At 45.7% G+C, this 17,479-nt stretch overlaps 1 long non-coding RNA gene across 1 annotated transcript; it reads right to left on the bottom strand.

Annotated features, from left to right (window-relative positions):
* Positions 1-2,190: 2,190 nt before the first annotated feature.
* On the bottom strand, positions 2,191-12,171 carry LOC116995395. The gene is made up of 6 exons (XR_004417719.1): positions 12,091-12,171; positions 10,494-11,127; positions 9,889-10,012; positions 7,162-7,371; positions 2,614-2,892; positions 2,191-2,467 (listed from the first exon to the last, which is right to left on the bottom strand). It is a non-coding gene; the product is annotated as an uncharacterized LOC116995395 (long non-coding RNA).
* Positions 12,172-17,479: the final 5,308 nt, after the last annotated feature.

The following is a 17,479-nucleotide window of genomic DNA, read 5'->3' on the forward strand; positions in this document are numbered from 1 at the left end:
ATGCAAGCAGTGTGAAAGCAAACCACTAATCCCAGGCCAGGGCTGTGCACTGAAAGCAGGGCACAGAGGGAGCCTTGCAGGAGTCTTATTCCTCTAAAGAAAGCACTAATAACTTCACTGGGCCCAGCAGGAGCCAAAGCAAAGAAAGCACTGGTCACAGCTCCTGCTGCTGCTGCTCCTTGCCCTGCCTCCCCTCCCATCCTGCAGACAGCAGCACTCCTGTCTGGACCACTCCCAAGGACTCTGCAGGGTCAGCTATGCTGGAACCCAAACAACTCCTGCTTTAAACTGTGGATGCCAGCAGAATGAGCAGGAAAATCATCTCTAACAAAACCTCCCTTACCTCTCCAGCTTTTCTGCTGATCAGCATTCAAGCACTCAGTGCTGCTTGTCAGAGCCCCAGTCCTCCCCAGCCAGGACTGCCATGGGAAGCAAGGAGGAGCAGGGTTATTTCTGTGGCTGTAATGAAAACAATATCCAAGGCCCTAATGAGCTGAGGAGTAAAGCAGAGGAACCCAGAAAGAGAACAACTGGATGCCCAGCAAGTGCTTCACTTTTCATAGTTGAGCTTCAAAAATTGACCCTGCTCTAGCAGATGTGGATCCACCAAAACTCACATAGTTTCTTGAATTAATCAGAACATTAATTGTTATTGCCCTTTCCTTGTTCCTGAATGTTAATGCCATTGACAGATTAGCAGATTTATGTGCAAAAGCAGGTTAATTTTTAAAAGTGTAGACCCACGTTGCTCTTGCAGAAGTGTAGCACATAGAACAGACCTGAGTGTCAGCACCAGCACACACACTGAGGGAACAGGCCATGTGTGAAAGGACAGAAATTATACAAACAGCTAAAAAACCACCTCAGGCAGGTATTTCTCTACAACATGGGAGGTATATTTTCCTCCATGACATCTTGCAGCTACTACAGTTAGAGGATTCTTCCAGAAGATGATTTCACTAACCCCTTGATGTCATCAAACCCCTTCCATTTACCTCTGGACACTAGGAGAACAGAAACAATCCTGTGAAGCAAGCAGCCCACCCACACCCCACCAAGGCAGAGGACTTCACTCTCTGCCTTCAAGCAGTAAATCATTTGTTCCACGACCCAAACCCCATGCCTGCACTGCTTACAGTAAATCAGTTTGAATATTTACCTATTTGACCACTGTGATTACATTATCTCTATGTGCTCTTATCCCCAGTGAGAGTCTGACAAAGTTCTTTTTGTTTGCAACTGCAATTGTTTTATTTGCAATATGGGAGAGCTGAAGATCTGCTGTAATAGGTTCACATTATGCCAGACACAGAAAAGAACAATAAAAGCAGCCTCTATCCTAAAGATTTCCCAGGTCAAAGTAATTTTCCCAGTCCTTCCTTTGGGTTTAATTTTTGCCATTAATGAAATCCATTTATTATACCCTTTTCAGATACTCAATTTTTTGTGTCTTCCACTATAATTTCCTTTTCCTCTAGAAATGTACCTTTTGTGAATTGACCATACAAGTTCCCTGTATTCCCTTTCCTCAAAACTGTCAGAAATATCTAAAATTAAAGTCTCATTTTTCATAGCTCAGCAATTGGTAACAGCAATCAAAACATGATCTTCATGAAGGATGGAAACCCTTAATCTCATCCCTTTTAAATCTGCTAATGGTTTCAATATTTCCCCAGATACCATCATTACTTCTGTGATGGTCAGAGAACACCAATTGTGTTTACACCCTTGCATAATACTCTCAAGAAGGAAGGAGTGAGACAGAGAGGGAGTTTTTGCCAGAAGATTTAGTGGTGGGACAAGAGGGAATGGTTTAAACTGACACAGGGTGGGTTTAGACTGGGTGTTAGGAAGGCATTGTTCCCTGGGAGGGTGGGCAGGCCCTGGCACAGGGTGCACACGGAAGCTGTGGCTGCCCTTGAATCCCTGGAAGTGTCCAAGCCCAGGCTGGACATTGGGGCTTGGAGAAACCTGGGATAATGGGAGATGTCCCTGCCCAGGATGTGGGGATGGAACTGAATGTCCAAGTCCTTTTCAACCCAAACCATTCTGTGATTTGATGATTCATTCTATAACTCTGTGAACTTCTGGAAGAGTACAGAACTCTTATTAGACCTTCAGTCCAGCAACAACTAATTTGCAATAAAACTAGAGCCAAGGGACCAGGTAGAAGATTTTTTCATTGTTCTGAAAGACATCATTTGGTATGTGAAGCCACCAATTAGTTTGTAATTGCCAGCAGAGCAAAATACCAGAACTATCTGTCTCATAAGAGAGAAATTCCAGCCTTATTTTGTTAGGATTCTCAGAACTCAACACTTACAACAATTATGATGTACAAAAGGATAGGAAGCCATCTCCCACACAGCACATGGGGTCACACATCTTCTATTTCAAGTGGTTCTGTTCCCCCAGTGATTCTCAGGGAATCCTCAAAGACCGTTGATGACTCATCCTGTAAGAGTGGCTGAAAAATTTCCCCCAGTTAAAAAAGAAACATGCATAGGTACTGAGATATCTCAGGGCAGAACACAGAAGGGACCTTGCCCAAGTGAAGGGCTGGCTTCTCAGTCCTTGTTTGTTAGTTACTTGCATTTATAGGCTATTACCCACCTGCAAGACTAATTAATCCATGAGGAAGGGAGAAGAAAACTCCACGGAGCAGCCAAGGGCTCAGGTTTTTGAGAGACACTTGTGTATGAGCCCGCTCTCAGAGTGGCTGAGAGATCCTGAATTGGATGTGCAGACGAGCTCTCCCTCCTGTGCACCGAGTCACTGAGAAGGTGAACTGCTGGGGCTGGAGCAGTGCAGCAGACACTTCACATCTCTCAGGTACACAAACCAGAGCAAGGGCTGGATGTACAGAACGTGACTGACGTCATCACCCAAAATCTGAAAGCACAAAAGGCGTCAAACACCGGCAGCCACAGATGTGCCTGCAGCCCCTTGGCTTTTCTGAAGCATCAGGAGTCAAAGACAAACCTCTACACTTGAAAAGAGCCCCTATCAAAGGTCCAAACACAGATGATGACTAACTTCCTCTTGTGAAGAGAATCTTAAAAAGAAACCAGAAAAAAAAAAAAGGAGAAAAAACAGCTGAAGGGCTTGCAGCACTAAATTTTGTGGATTTATCTGACCTTTATAAAAGCACAGATCAATAGGTCTGACAGAACTTCACAAAAATGAAGGTAAAATATTCCTCAAGAACAGTAGAATGGAAAACTAGTGCAAAATTATCCTAGTGTTGCCAGCAAAACCTGCTACCTGGGGGAAGTCTCATCCAAATCACAAGATGCCTTCTGTGGTCCTGCCACGATACATCTGGGAGTGTGAATGGCTGCTGATGTGTTCAGCACCACACTGAAATATGCTCCTTGTCACAAGTCTTCTGTAGCTCTGCTTTGGTTTTCTGAGGAATTCTGACACAGAAGCCCTGCAGAACTTGCCTGAGAGCACATTGGGATGCAGAAGGCATCACACACAGCACTGACACAGACAGTCTCAGACACACGTCCCCTGTTGTTACACTGAGCACTCAGATTTCTAAATGCTGAACTCAGGATGGCACCTACGGAAAATCAGTGCTCATGTTGGAGTGCCAGCTGTGTTTAGTGTCACCTAGAGCCAGATGAGGCAGGGAGGTGACTTGATTGGAGCTGCAGGGAGTTCAGCCTTTCAGGAGTCACACAGGCAGATTTTCTAATGAAAATGTTATCACTGAATCCACCTCTAATATTTTGAAAATGCAGGATGAACACTCTCATACCAAAAGCCTCAAGGATGTCTTTTCCCCAGAGACTGCATCAAGGGTGGATCCACTTGGTTCCCTCAAGCACTGCAGTCAGGCACAGGAGCAGAAAAACATGTTAAAAAAAGCTTTTGCAGGAGCTTAATGTCCTCAGTCTGCTTTTCTTGGAGAGGGCCAAGGTCTATACAGGTGTATGCCAGATGGGCATGGTTACACTGCTTGTGTTGACAAGCACAATATTTCCAAGAGTTTTCTTGTTTTTCTTGGACAACCTTCTAGAGGATGCCTAAGATTTCTGCCATATACTTCATTAAATTCTGGAAAATTTTAAACTTCCCCGTGGAAGCCAGGAGAAGATGAGAATATTGCAGCTGGGACTGGATGTTGTTCTGCTGGAGTTTGAGGTTTTTTTCCCCAAAAATAGATGTAGAGGCAAACAATTTGAATAGAAAATAAAAGCTCTGGACCATCATTAGGATTGATTTGCTATAGAGGAAAGTGCCATAGGAAGGAAGGTACTGTTTGTGCCTCTGTACCAACACAAGAGTGATTCCTTGCAGCAGAAATGAGCCTGTTCCTGCAATGACCCTTTGCCTCTCCCCACACCTGGCAGAAGCCACCCATGTCCATAACACACAATTTTTTATGCTCCAAAATGGCTTTGTCTCAGAGGGAAGATGAGCATCATCTGCCTGTGCTTGGCACTCAGCTAAAGAGAACTGAGGCTTCACTGGCAGAAGTGAGGATCCTCAAACAGCAAACTGAAGGAATTTTAAAAGTTCTCTTCAGAATCCAGCGAATTTTCTAGCAAAATTTCATCCTTGTCTCTCAGCAGGGCACTGAGAATGTTCACAGATGAGCAGCATTGTTCCATTTAAACCATAGAGAAAAAACTTCTACTTACACATTTAACCTTCAGTTCCCAGGATATCAGAGATGCCTGGAATAGAATTTAGTTTTCATTCAGGTTTTGTGTACATATTTTAAAATTCATACCAGGAATCTCTGTAAATGCAGATAACTGTGTGTTTGCCAACTTTAAAATTCAGTGTATTAGGTATTACTGTTCATAAAAAAGTATTCACCAAGCCTGCCCATACTGAGCCTTTCTTTTAGAGCCCCAGAGAATATTTCTTCCACTTTCTGATTAGTACCTATGGATGCATTCTAGGTTCCTTGGCCTCTTTTGCAAAATTTGGCAATTACTCAATTACTTACGATTTTAAAAGTAGATATTCTTTCTCAACAATTTTCCAATCTCTTCTCTTAAATATTTCTTGCAACCTAAGCAGCTGCTGACAGTTGCTGAATCCCTGCATTTCTTAGAAATTTATTGTAGCAATTCACAGTTTTCAGATATCCTTCTGCACTTTTATAAGACCTAAAACTTTCAAATACATTTATTAAAATGGAATACTGACAACTCAGTGATTCACTTTAAAGTGCAGATTTCCCAAAAACAAATCTTAAGCTGCCAAATCCAGCCCTGCCTTAGCCAGCCTCTGACGTTTTCCCAAGGATATGACTGCCAAGATATGTAAATTGAGTCATTTTATTCTGTCTTTGTCTTCTAGAGTTCAGATTCTGATTTCTCACTGCATTTATTTGTAGGGCACACCCCTGGAAATAAATAAATAAACAAACAAACAAACAAACAAACAAATAAATAAATATGACCCTCTTTTTTTTTAGATGGTTCCTTTGTGTTTACTTGTTCCTGACTGAGCTGTCACATCTCAGATATTCGTGAACCACCAGCACTGATTCCAGTATCTCTTTATCAAATCACTTAATGACTCAGTGAATATCTTCGAGTTTCCTTATCACCAAGTCACTAACAGTGCTGTTTACTGGAGATGAGAGAATGCATCCAGGCTGGATGCTGACATCTACAATAGACCAGTCGTTGAAGCAGACCTCTGTGCAACTTTTTCTGGCACATCACACTGCACAATGTTCCTCAGTGGATTATGGTAGAAGTTTCTGAAGAAAACCCACGAGTGTAGGACTGCTTTCCTCTCCCTTCTGTTTGATGGCTGCTTTGGTGCAGGGATTCTTACAGGAGAAATGTATGCAATTTATGCTCCCCCAGGCTGAAACTTAGGTCAATTCTTTGTAAGGTTGTGTAACATCACATGAGTAGGGCCATACTTCACTTTGATACATAGGTGGTGACATTTATTTAACCACAGATTCCTCCTGGTCCCTGGCTGAGGAGATTCTTCAATACTATTTTCACTGAAGTTGACTGGTTAAAATTACCCAGACTCCCACAAGTCATTTGGAAAGCTCAACAGTGTATTGATAAAATAAATACACTGAACTTGAATACTGCCTACCTGTAGAACTGTAAGATATCTGCAAACAGCGTGCTTGCATTGCTTTATCATCAAAATAAGCAGGTTATCAATATTTTTATCTTTACAGCATATTAATTTTATCCCTTGTAAGTCTCATGAAAAATTACCACATCTGGCATTTTCCTTGTTATCTAAGACAGAAAATCTGAACTTCCCAAGACTTCGCATCTCAAAGTAGCTTGTACAATATTCAGCTATGCCTTCTCCAAAAGCTCTTTTTAAAAGCACCTAAAACTTTCAGAGCACAGAAGGGACATGGGAAGCCAAGCCCTGCTTTCAGAACGTCTGGAGCATTCAGAGGCTGCTGGAAGACAGCAGCTCTCCTTCACCCCAACACCTCAGGCACACCTGCAATGCTCCTGTGCTCAATGCCTCGTGCCAGACAAGAGTTCTACCTGTGTCAAATTGTAATTGCTCGTTGCTTTGTGAATGTCATTGTAATTACTACACTCACTCTGCATTTTAACCTTCATGGTGAGTGGAGAGAAGCAGCTTCTGCTGAGAGCTGATTGTGGTTTGACAATATCTGTCAGTTCTCACACCCTGGTTGTGCATTTCTTGTCCTGGAAGAAGACAACCAGATGAGAATCACTCAAGCCAACATTTTTGTTTCCTTCACTGGATCTAGAAGCAATTCAAGTCCTGTTGTTGATTTGAATAACTTTCTGCTGAGAAATTGGGTAAGGCTGGGTCAGGGAGTGGCAGGACATTGGCAGAGGTGAGACAAAGCTGATTTTCAAGAAATGAATGCTTTGGACAACAGCAGCAAGACCACCAGCAGAGCCCAGATGACAAGGACAGCTGCCAGGCACCAGGATGCTGACCCCAGCCTCTGGGAGGAGGTCAGGCAGGGGCACAGCATGCAGGTCCTTTCCTTGTTTTCCAAAGGGCTGTTGAGATCTCTAAAGCTTCCCAGGCTACAGTCAAAAATTTCATTTTGCTAAGCCTGCTGTCCTGCTCTCCAATCCCACAATTCCCAAGGATTTTTCTGATCAACTCCCATAGTGAAGGTATCTTTCTGCGGTGAAAGGATAGGAAGGGCATCACACTTACTCCAGAACCTGCAGTTTTCCACAGTCTGCAGTCCACAGTCCAAGAAAAGGATCAGGCATTGGGCCAGCACCCAGGAGTTTTTCTGCACTGAAGTATGTTCTGGGGGAGGAGAGGAACAGAAACGTGCTCAGGTTCATCTTCAGCAGATTGGTGTGGGGCTCAAACAGCTTCTGTAAACAGGGCTTAGTTGAAACAGCTCCCAAAGACTACCTAGGAGAGAGCAGAATTCCTCTTGGTTCTGATTAAGACAGAGCTCAAAGCCTGTGATTTATCAGAGTCTTTGTGACTTGGCCTGGTCTGTCTTGTTTGACATAAATTCTGCTCCTTGCTCCTATTTTTCTTTGATCCTGGCCTGCCTGGAATTTTCTTTTTATTTTATCCCTTGCTTATTGCATGATTATTCTGTCACAGAGCTCATTGGTGAGTGAGGTTTTTCCAGGCACTACTGCACAGGGGTGTAAGTAAATTCTCAGTGCACTTGTCACCTCTGCTACTAGCACAGCCCCTACAGCAAAAAGCCAAGTGGCACCAGGTCCCTCCAAGCCTTCACACCTCTTCATGTGCACACCTGGCAGTTTTGCATTTTCACTGCTCCTGCCTCACACTTTGATTTTTTCACTTATGGTGAATATTTACACTCATTCAGGAAAAACACAAGTATGTATTTGTATTTTTTTTTCCCAGAAGTGCACAGCCTCATTTCTCACTGTGACACTGCCTTCTGTCTATCACTTGTTCTGCATTCCCATTTCACCATCTGCCCACTGCTAACCTATGCTTAATCTCTGCAGCATCACCACCCTCTCAGCTGAAAAGCAGAAAATATTTGCTTGAATTCATTTAATTAGGAGCTGCGCCATTCAGGGAGCTGTACCAGAAATAGCTTGATTTATGAGCTGGCAGTTTAAGTAGCCCCTTAGCAGCTCTTAACAACTGCTGCTGATGCAAGATTCCTCTGTGGGTTCAGGACCATCCAGGTTGAGAGTGAGCCAGGTAGCTCCATCTCATGCACCAGAGTGGCAGTTCACATTTGGGGAGTGAATCTTAAACACAGTTTTATGGACAAAGCCAATTAAGAGATACAGCAAAAATCTACTGTCAAATGTCTGTCTGGAAAAAAAAAAAAACCTAACACCCCACATCCACAGTTTCATTACCATTTTTACATTAAATGCCAAGCAAGGGCAGGAAAGTAAATATCTTCACTGTGAACACTTTGTACTCACCTTTCCCTGCTGATATACTGAATTATGGGAGAGATGGAACTTATAGTCTCTGCTTCACTGTTTAAACGCAACTTATGAACTAGTAGCTGTTTCCAGGACAGCCCCTGCAGTGTGCTTTAAGATGCAAGAGAGGCAGGAACAACTTTTGCTCCTCATTTTCAGATGATGCCTGCTCAACATGATCCTTTGCCAGCATGAAAAACAAAACAACCCATGGAAGGTGCTGGGTGGTGACACAAAGAGCACAAGATGAAATTCCACCTCCACTCTGGTGATTCCCCCATCATTAAGTCAGGCAGGGTCACACTTAATAAAGTACAGTAATTTCACGAATACAAGCCGCAGCAATTTGACAAAAATTTTGGTGGAAACCCGGAAGTGCGGCTAATAGTCGGGGGCGGCAAATATGTGAATAATTTTCTGACATTTACAACCCCAGACGTGCCAGTCAGGGCACCGAGCCAAGCACCTGCCAGTAAAAGCCGGCATTCCGCGATTGTTACAGTGTTACTGTGTTGCCCTGGCTCCCTGCAGGCAGCACGGGGGGCGGGGAGAGAGGCGGGAGAGCTCTCTTCTTCCCTCCTCTGCTGCAGCCCAGGGGAGGACGGGTGGGGGGGGCGCGCCGCCATTGCCGCGGCCCGGGGAGCCGACGGGGGCCCTGCGCCGCCATTGCCGCGGTTCGGGGAGCCGACGGGGGCCCTGCGCCGTCATTGCCGCGGCTCCGGGAGCCAAAGGGAGCCCCGCGCAGCCATTGCCACGGCCCGGGGGGGGGGGGGGAAGTGCGCGCCGCCATTGCCGTGGCCCGGGGAGGGGGGGGGAAGTGCGTGCCACCATTGCCGAGGCTCGGGGAGCCGACGGGAGCCCCGCGCAGCCATTGCCGCGGCTCGGGGAGGAGGCGGGGTGCTTTGTCTGCGCCCGCCGCCGGCGCCACGGGCACGGGAAAGCTCCGTCCCTGCCCGCCGCCGGCGCCACGGGCGCGGGAAAGCTCCGTCCCCGCCCGCCGCCGCTGCCGTAGGAGCGGGGGAAGCTCCGTCCCTGCCTGCCACCACGGGGCAGCGCCGACCCGGGGCGACCGAGCCCAGTGGCAGCGGCGGCCGCGAGCGGCAGCACCGGGCTGGGCCACCTGGCCCCGTCAGCAGCCCCTAGCAGGCCGAGCCTGCAGAGCCTTAGCTCAGCCAGTAAACCCCGCCCTCCCACGGTTCTGTTACTAATTGCACGCGGGTCCTCGCTGCGAACGACAGAGCGGCTTATATTCGGGTGCGGCTTATTTATGGACAAAAACCGAAATATTTGCCAGCACCCAGAGATGCGGCTTATACTCAGTGCGGCTTGTATTCGTGAATTTACTGTACATCAGGAACAAGTCAAGCACTGTAATCCCATTTTTCCTTCTGCACACCTCCCAGTGCCCATCACTGTTTTCCAAGGGCAGGAGCAGGGTGAAGTGGGGTTACTAATACAGGAAAGGAGTGAGCAACTAAGGAAATAGTTCTTTTCATACCTGCGGAGGCTCAAGGCTGGGGAAGAAACCCTCTGCTACTGCCATGCCTCTAATCCAGCAACAGAAAATCCAGCACATGTAAGAGCTCACTCAGGAACGAGATCCCAAAAGCTCCAGCACAACCCTGGAGGACACAAACCACTCTAAATGAATAAAATGATTTTGAAAGGTCTAAATTTAAAAAATACCAAACTGTAATGACACATGTACAGGCAAGATACATCCTAAAAAAATCAGAAAGCAGAAAGACACATAAATTTTGGGATGGGGACTATTATCTTTGTAGAAATGGAAATAATAGCAACCCTATGCCCAATGGGCAATAAAACATTATGGAGCAAGGCACCAAGAGGCCACAGTAACTTGGTTGATCAGGGGAGTGAAAGAGATGAATGAAAAGGTCACTAGGTATGAATAGAAACATCTGAGCACTCTGAGGGTTTCATAATTTATTAACCAAACAGAGATGCTGGAAGAATGGATACTGGAGAAAACAGAGGCAGAGAAACAGAGAGCAGTAGGAGAAAGAAAATATAGTGACTGAGTAATTCTCCTTACAAATACAAGTCTGGAGGGGAAGGGGATGTTGTATGGTTTAAACTCACATAACAGCAGGCGTCAATGCTGTGCTTCCTGTAGCTGGGCCAGCAGCAAAGAGAGGAGAGGAGCCCAGCCCATGTGCTGGGGCCATGCACGTGGGCTGCGCTGAGGGAGATGTCAGGAGAGCACAGAGAATCCATCTGATGTGCCATGTGCTCGGGTAACCATGCAATTCTCTGTGAGCAGCAAGCCAAGGAACCGTGCAAAACCCACAGCTCATTGCTCTCTTCTTTCCTGAGGCGGAATCAACTTTTTTTTTTTTTTAATGCAGTGCTTAGCTCTTTGAGCCATTCATATTTCTCCCTCTCTTCCTTTCAGCTGGTCTCCCATTTATTTATGAATTTGTATTGCATGTGAATGGTGGCTGTAACTCATTCATACATTCTGCATGGATGGGGCTGCAGAAAGGAGGCACAATTATGGACACACAGATCCAACAGTGTGCCAGACACAAAGGTGGCCTCAGGTCTCCTAACGAGAGCAGAGAGCTTTCCAGAAAAGCTTCCTGGCTGCCCTCCTCGGCCTCAGCCAGGCCAGCACCACAAGCAGAACCCACAGCTCCAGTCCAGCTTTGCAGTCCCAAGGCCCTTTTTGGGCAGGATCCTGATGTTCACCTTTTGTTCCATGTGCTCTCTCCACCTGAGGGAAACAGAAAAGGTGCAATATTTTTAAAAAGCTTTAGGATGAAGAAATCTAAGAATCTTGAAGATGTAAGGATGAGGAACAATAGGGTTGTGAGTTGTGTAAAGACAGGTTTTAGGAAAATGTGCTAAGTAAAATAGTAGAAATAAGTAAGTTTAATAATGAAGTTTTATTTACTGTTTTAAGCCGTTACAAGTAAGCATTGTTTAAAGCAAGATGTACATGTACTTTTATTAATTGACATGAGCAAACACTTGTCAGCTTTTAACATTATGCTATTGGCTAGAAAGTTTTTAAAAGACTTTGTTAAAAGAGAACTTGGTCTGCTGCGGGCAGCTGAAGCTGTTCCATCTCCCTTGCTTGGTTCTGTAAAATGAGGCTGAAGATTGTGATGGAATAAAGCTTTGGGACAGCTGCTCCAGCATTCCCATTGCGTTGTTTGTGTACATAGATATATATATATATATATAAATGTAAGCTAAGAGAAAAAATACGCCAGGGAAACCCAACATCCACCTCTCATGGTGGGATCCTCTGTGCCAGGCAGGTTTCCAGCTCTCCTTCCAGCAGCAGATGGGTCAGAGATTTATGAGGAGTTGTGCTGGGTTTTTCCCTATGAACATTCTGTAATTCAATAAGTTTATGACTGAAATTAAGGCTAAAAACAGTCTTCATTGTTGACTGGAAAAATTTAAGATTTTATAACAGTATAGTGCTGCCTTTCAATTGCTTTTCATGTCATAGCAGACTCAAGGTTTTAAGGGCACAGTCACAAACACAGAGTGTGGCAGATAACACCACACTTGGATTTATGAAGATTTCCTGACTGGAATGTCAGCTTGTTTCTTATTTAAGTATATATATACACATACAGACGCCTCTGGAGCTTTTAAAGGATGTTATCTGTGACCACACACATACAGAGATGTTTGAATTCAATGTTTTTAAATGTTTGCTTACCAGGTGGTCTTATTTTCTCTCTCTCAAGGAACAAGGCACACCTACAAACAAAATTGTCTCATAAATTACAGTGAAGTTGCTTGTTTCATTTTTTTAATGTAAGGAATTAGCTCACATGCTCATTCCTTATACAAAAAAAAAAAAAAAAGAGGTGTGCACATGTCAAAGATTTCCAATATGAGTATCCTACAGGAAAACATTGCATCTGGGAAGCAGCAGGAATCAGAACAGACCAGACATCTGTTTGGTTTGCTCTTTTCCTTTTTTCTCAGTGCAGCAGTTATGCACTTGGCTAAATGACTTGGACTCCCAAAAGAAGAGCTCTGCATCTGTACAGTAATATACTGAACTCTAAATTGCTATCAGGGAAGGGCTGCCCGGAACGGTGTTCATAAAAACAGGGATCTGCTGCTGGATGGGGCTTGGAGCAATATGGTCTGGAGGAAAATGTCCCTGAATGATGTCTAAGGTCCCTTGCAGCTAAACCACTCCAGAATTCCCAGTCCTGTAGGGTACAGGATGTTCCAACAGGACGTCTCTGGGCAATTTCCCCCAGAGATAACTTAGTGGAAAAGCACTGGTCAGGAGCATCCCTGAGGAGTTAAACCCTGCTCAGTGAGGAGCTCTGAACAAAGCTGGGTGTAAAACCTGACACAGGAGGCAGAGCATCACACAGTGTGAACGCTGCCAGGCTGGGCAGTGTTTCATACACAACAAAACGTGAAGGAATTCCACCTGCAGTGAAGTAGCTGCACAGACTCCTGTCTGTTTGAGAGCCTGAGTGGCCCAGGCACATTCTGAAGTGCTGCCCCTGTACTGCAGCAACTCCAAGCCCTGCTGGTGATGGCACCAGGACACACACTCTGGGAAATCCCATCTGGAATCAATGGATCACAGCTAGGCAAAGTCAGATCTCTCTGTTCCCACCTGCAAGGGCACAGCCATCATCTACAGAGGGGAGAAAAAACCGAGTTTGAAAACATGAATTATTTGTGTGCCAAAAGGACTTCAGAATTTTGCAGCAACACTGATGAAATAAAAACAATTTGGCTTTGCACAGGACAGACCCTCAAGCATAGATATGCCTCTGCAGTAACAGAAACTTCCTGTCTCTAAAACTTGATTTTGTTTGCTCTCTTTCCTAGCTGCTGACTGGATGCCTTGACAACACAACAAAGTTTGATTTCATTTTGAAGGTTTTGCATTTCATGTAACAATAACCAGATCACTCCCCCTGATACACAGAAAAACAAAATTGCTCAGAAGAAAAATCCCGCTTCTCTTGTTTGGCACCAATTATTCACCATGTGAATTACTCTGGAAAGCCTTAAAGCTCAAAATCCAGAATATTCATCAGTATCTGTGAAATGATTCCACAGGTACAATTAGTTGTTTTCAGATACAAGATGAACTAGTGATTTCCTCCTCCAGTGAAGGCCAGAAACTTTTTGTCCTGACATTCATGAAATGTAAGTTACACTTAAAATGGGATGAAAGGCAGGAAAACAAAGCATAGAACACAAAACCAGGGCATCAAGATCAGTGAGGACAGGAGAGGAAGAACCTGCAGAATTAACTTTGATGGAAAACCCCAAGATTGTCATTAGGTGGAGAGTAACAGCTCCTATAGCTTTTTAAACCTGGAACCCAGCAGAAAGATCCAACATTTGCACTCACAGACAAGCAGAAGGTTTTGTACTATCTATGTTATGGCTCTGAAAAAAAACCCACCTCCTTTCTGGTATCTTTGAAAGAGCATTTTTAAAAAACCTAACACCTAAGGCTCCACTTCAATAGATTTTTGCCAGTAGACCCCAGATTGTCTGGGGAATTCTCTTGGAGCAATTGAGATGTAGGGAAATGCATGAACATAAAAATTCCATCTGGGCAAAGTTTTCTAAAGGAGTGGGATCCTAAGCTGCCCACACAGTACTGCTGCACCCATTAATATTCTATTTGCAACATGTAGTATCAAATGATTCACAGATGTTTTAATAATTGATTTCCAAGCCTATATAACAAACTCAGTTTCAATAAACTTGCAGAATATGCAAAAAAACCCCACTTTTAACCGTTTTAGAAATGAAAGTTTCACAGTAACTCTGATGTTTAATTTTTACATACTAAAAATAACACTATTAAAACTATGATAGTTTCAGAGACCATGACTCCAAATTAAGCCCAAGACTGAACTCCGGGGTTTGGGTTTTTATTTCCCAAATGCTGAGAACAATTTTTCCTCCATGTCGTCTGAAAGAAGCAGATTTTTCCTGCCTCCAAACAAGGCAGTCTGAGGGCTCAGAGAGGAAAAGATGGATTAAATGTTGACTGAAACACTTAAAGGCCTTCAGGAATAAACAGAAATGCCAGGTGCTGACCTAAGGTTCCAAAAACCTATAACAATAATACAATAAAACTGAAATATTTCAAAGTCTCCTAGGCTTTGAGAGATGTTGTAATCATGTTGTTCCATTTTTCTGTTTTCAACACTCACATACTTGTCCTTTGGACATTCCTCATATGAAGCTCATGCTTCTATCTGTTGTTTGCAGCAAAGTCTCTAAGGCAACCACAGGGTTAGGCAAGCAGTTTCACTTTGTGCAAGATAATAGGTAATTCAAAACATCCATTTTTTCAAAGCAAACCGAAGTCATCTACACATCAAAATCAAACACTGAAGCTGATTAAGAGTCCAAGAAAAACTAATCACCGTGGCCAGTTAGACAACCACAACTCAATCCCAAAGTGCTGGAGCTGCCACCAGCTCCCAGGGTCAGGGCTGAAATTCAGGGGTATGTAAAGCACAGCCTGCTGCCAAACACCCATCCACTGCCCCCATGGGGTGAGGAAAAGGCTGATGAGCTGGGGGTTCATTGCCAGGGAATAGCAGAGCTGCATCAACCCCAGCTCAGCCCCAGGAGCCCTCTTAGCACCCACAAACACAGCAGGTGCCTCTCACCCACTCCAAGGTCTCTGAGACACAGCAGAGACCCCTCAGACAAAGCACCTGATAGAGCAGCCACCATCCCCACTGCTCTGGAGGGGAGCCCTGCTTTCCCCTCAATCCAAGCCAAAAAGCAAGGGCTTGATTCTGCTAAGGCAGGGGCACCTATTAATGTTCAAGAACATAGACACAGACAAGAGACATGTCCTGAATTTGGCACAGCAAGGTTAACTCCCCAGCATAGAAAAGGGACCTCCTGCTGTCCTTTTGGATGCAGGGAAACAGAGGAAATTACACTGACCACACTCCACTGTCTGCACGCTTATTTGCCATGAGAACAGCTCTACTTCAGAATTCCCAGTTATTCTGCAATTGCCAAAAGATCAGAAAGCAGAATTAGACTAAGGGTCTCAGGGCCCTAACAAAAGAACCCTTGAAGGGTTCATTATGTACTTGGGGCCCTGCAGAGAGACCTGGAACCAGTAGCACAGAGCTCAGAAGGCTGAAAGCAGGGATGTGCTGTGGCCAGCACCCATCTCCTCCTGCAGCAGCTGGAGGGGATGCTGATGGCACCACCCAGCCCAGAGTATCTGCAACAGAGTCCAGGGCTGGAACCCATCCACAGGGTTTAGATTTACAGCCCCAACAAAGCTTCCTACTTAGCAGCAGCACTGCTGCACAATTTCAGTGAACACAGTGCTTTCTGCTGTTGTCCACTATGCAGCCATAATGTCTCCAATATTGCTGCCCCGAGCTCCTCTACACAAGATTATGTCAAGAAAAGGGTAGTTTATCATCAAAAAAAAGCCCAAATTGATTGCCGTGTTCAGCCTGGACAAAGGGGATGTTTGCTGTGCCTCACACCCTGCAGGGCAGATTTTCCCTGTGGTCCACACTCACAGCAGTGCCTGGAGTAAAACCCCACAACACACTGCACTCTGGAACAGAGCAGCCTAAATCAGAGCCCTGTAGAGCCTTGCACTGCTCCTGGACAGCTCAGGACTTGTTCCTGCGGCACCTCACCCCACTGGAACTGGCTCAGGTCCCAGACTAAGAAGGATCAAGCCCCTGACATTTTCTCCATTTCAGCATTTCCCTGCTTCTGTGTACTCAGGTGTTACCAGTTTCTAATTCAGCTGGTGACTGTGCTTAAAGCTCAGACAGTAATCCCAGAAACATCTGAGACACAGGAAAACAGCAGCTTTGGAGGCCAGTTGCAACACTGGAAGTGAATCCTGTGGGCCCCATAAAAATACTATTGTCTCTGAGCTCCAGCAGTCAGAAATCAAAATACAGGATGCCCCAAGTGTTTGCAGAGTAAAGAAAGGTCATTCAGCCCACCAGCAACAACACTGAGGGAGCAGCCAGCACAGATTTCACCACTAGTGCTTGTCCCTCACAAAGGGGAAGCCCAGAATCTGTGGAAAACTCCTGTCCATCATGTGGTGAACACATCCTACTCTGTCTCCTCCTCCCACAAAAGAGGCACCAAGGGTGCAGCCTGACCTGTTATTAAACCTCACTGTGCCTGGAGGTGCAAGAGCAGAGGCAGGCTCTGGGTTTTGGCAGAAGCTTCTGAAACCATCACCACTGACCTCCTTCAGTGGAGCACAAGGGGCACAGAGCCCACAGTTTCCCCAGAGCCAGGGGAGCCTGCACAGCTAAATGAAGATGGAAGATGCACCCATGTGGATGGATTATCTGATCCAGTAGCACAGATGGCTTAATCCCACAGGGATGCTGAACATACCGCTCTACATATCTGATATCCCTGCTGTACCCTTCACAGTGCACCAAGAACACCACCCAGGTCTGATGGAGAGTTTCACAAAACACCAAGAACACCAGGTTCCCAGGATATCTGGACAGTGTTCAGTGGCAGTAGGCGTGGTGGCAGTAGGCGTGGTTTCAGAGGCTGCACGTCAGAACCTGCTCAGGAGTTGTACAGTAATTTCACGAATACAAGCCGCACCATTTTGACTAAAATTTTGCTCCCACCCCGGAAATGCGGCTTACGCTCAGGAGCAGCTAATATGTGAAAAATTTTCTGACATTTACAACCCTGAAAGTGCCAGCCAGGGTGCCGAGCACAGCACCTGCCAGTAAAACCCAGGATTACGTGATTGTTAAAAATTGGTTACTCTGTTGTGCAGCGGGTGGGGCCGGCTCAGTGCCGTCAGCGTGGAGCTGGGGGGGAGGAGGGAGTCAGGGGCTCCCTCCTTCAGGCAGCGCAGTCCGGAGGAGAGGCAGGGGGCTCCGTGCTGCCATTCCCACGGCTCGGGGGGGAAGTGGGGGGGCTCCATGCCGACAGCGCGGGTGGCGGGGGAGGGAGGCAAGGGCTCCATGCTGCCATCCCTGCAGCCCGGGGGGGAAGCGGGGGGCTCCGACCCCACCTGCCGCCGTGGGGCAGTGCCGGGCCAGGGTGAGCGAGCCTGGCGGCAGTGG

The sequence above is a fragment of the Catharus ustulatus genome, chromosome 4, assembly GCF_009819885.2.
Source record: "Catharus ustulatus isolate bCatUst1 chromosome 4, bCatUst1.pri.v2, whole genome shotgun sequence".
NCBI lineage: Eukaryota > Metazoa > Chordata > Aves > Passeriformes > Turdidae > Catharus > Catharus ustulatus.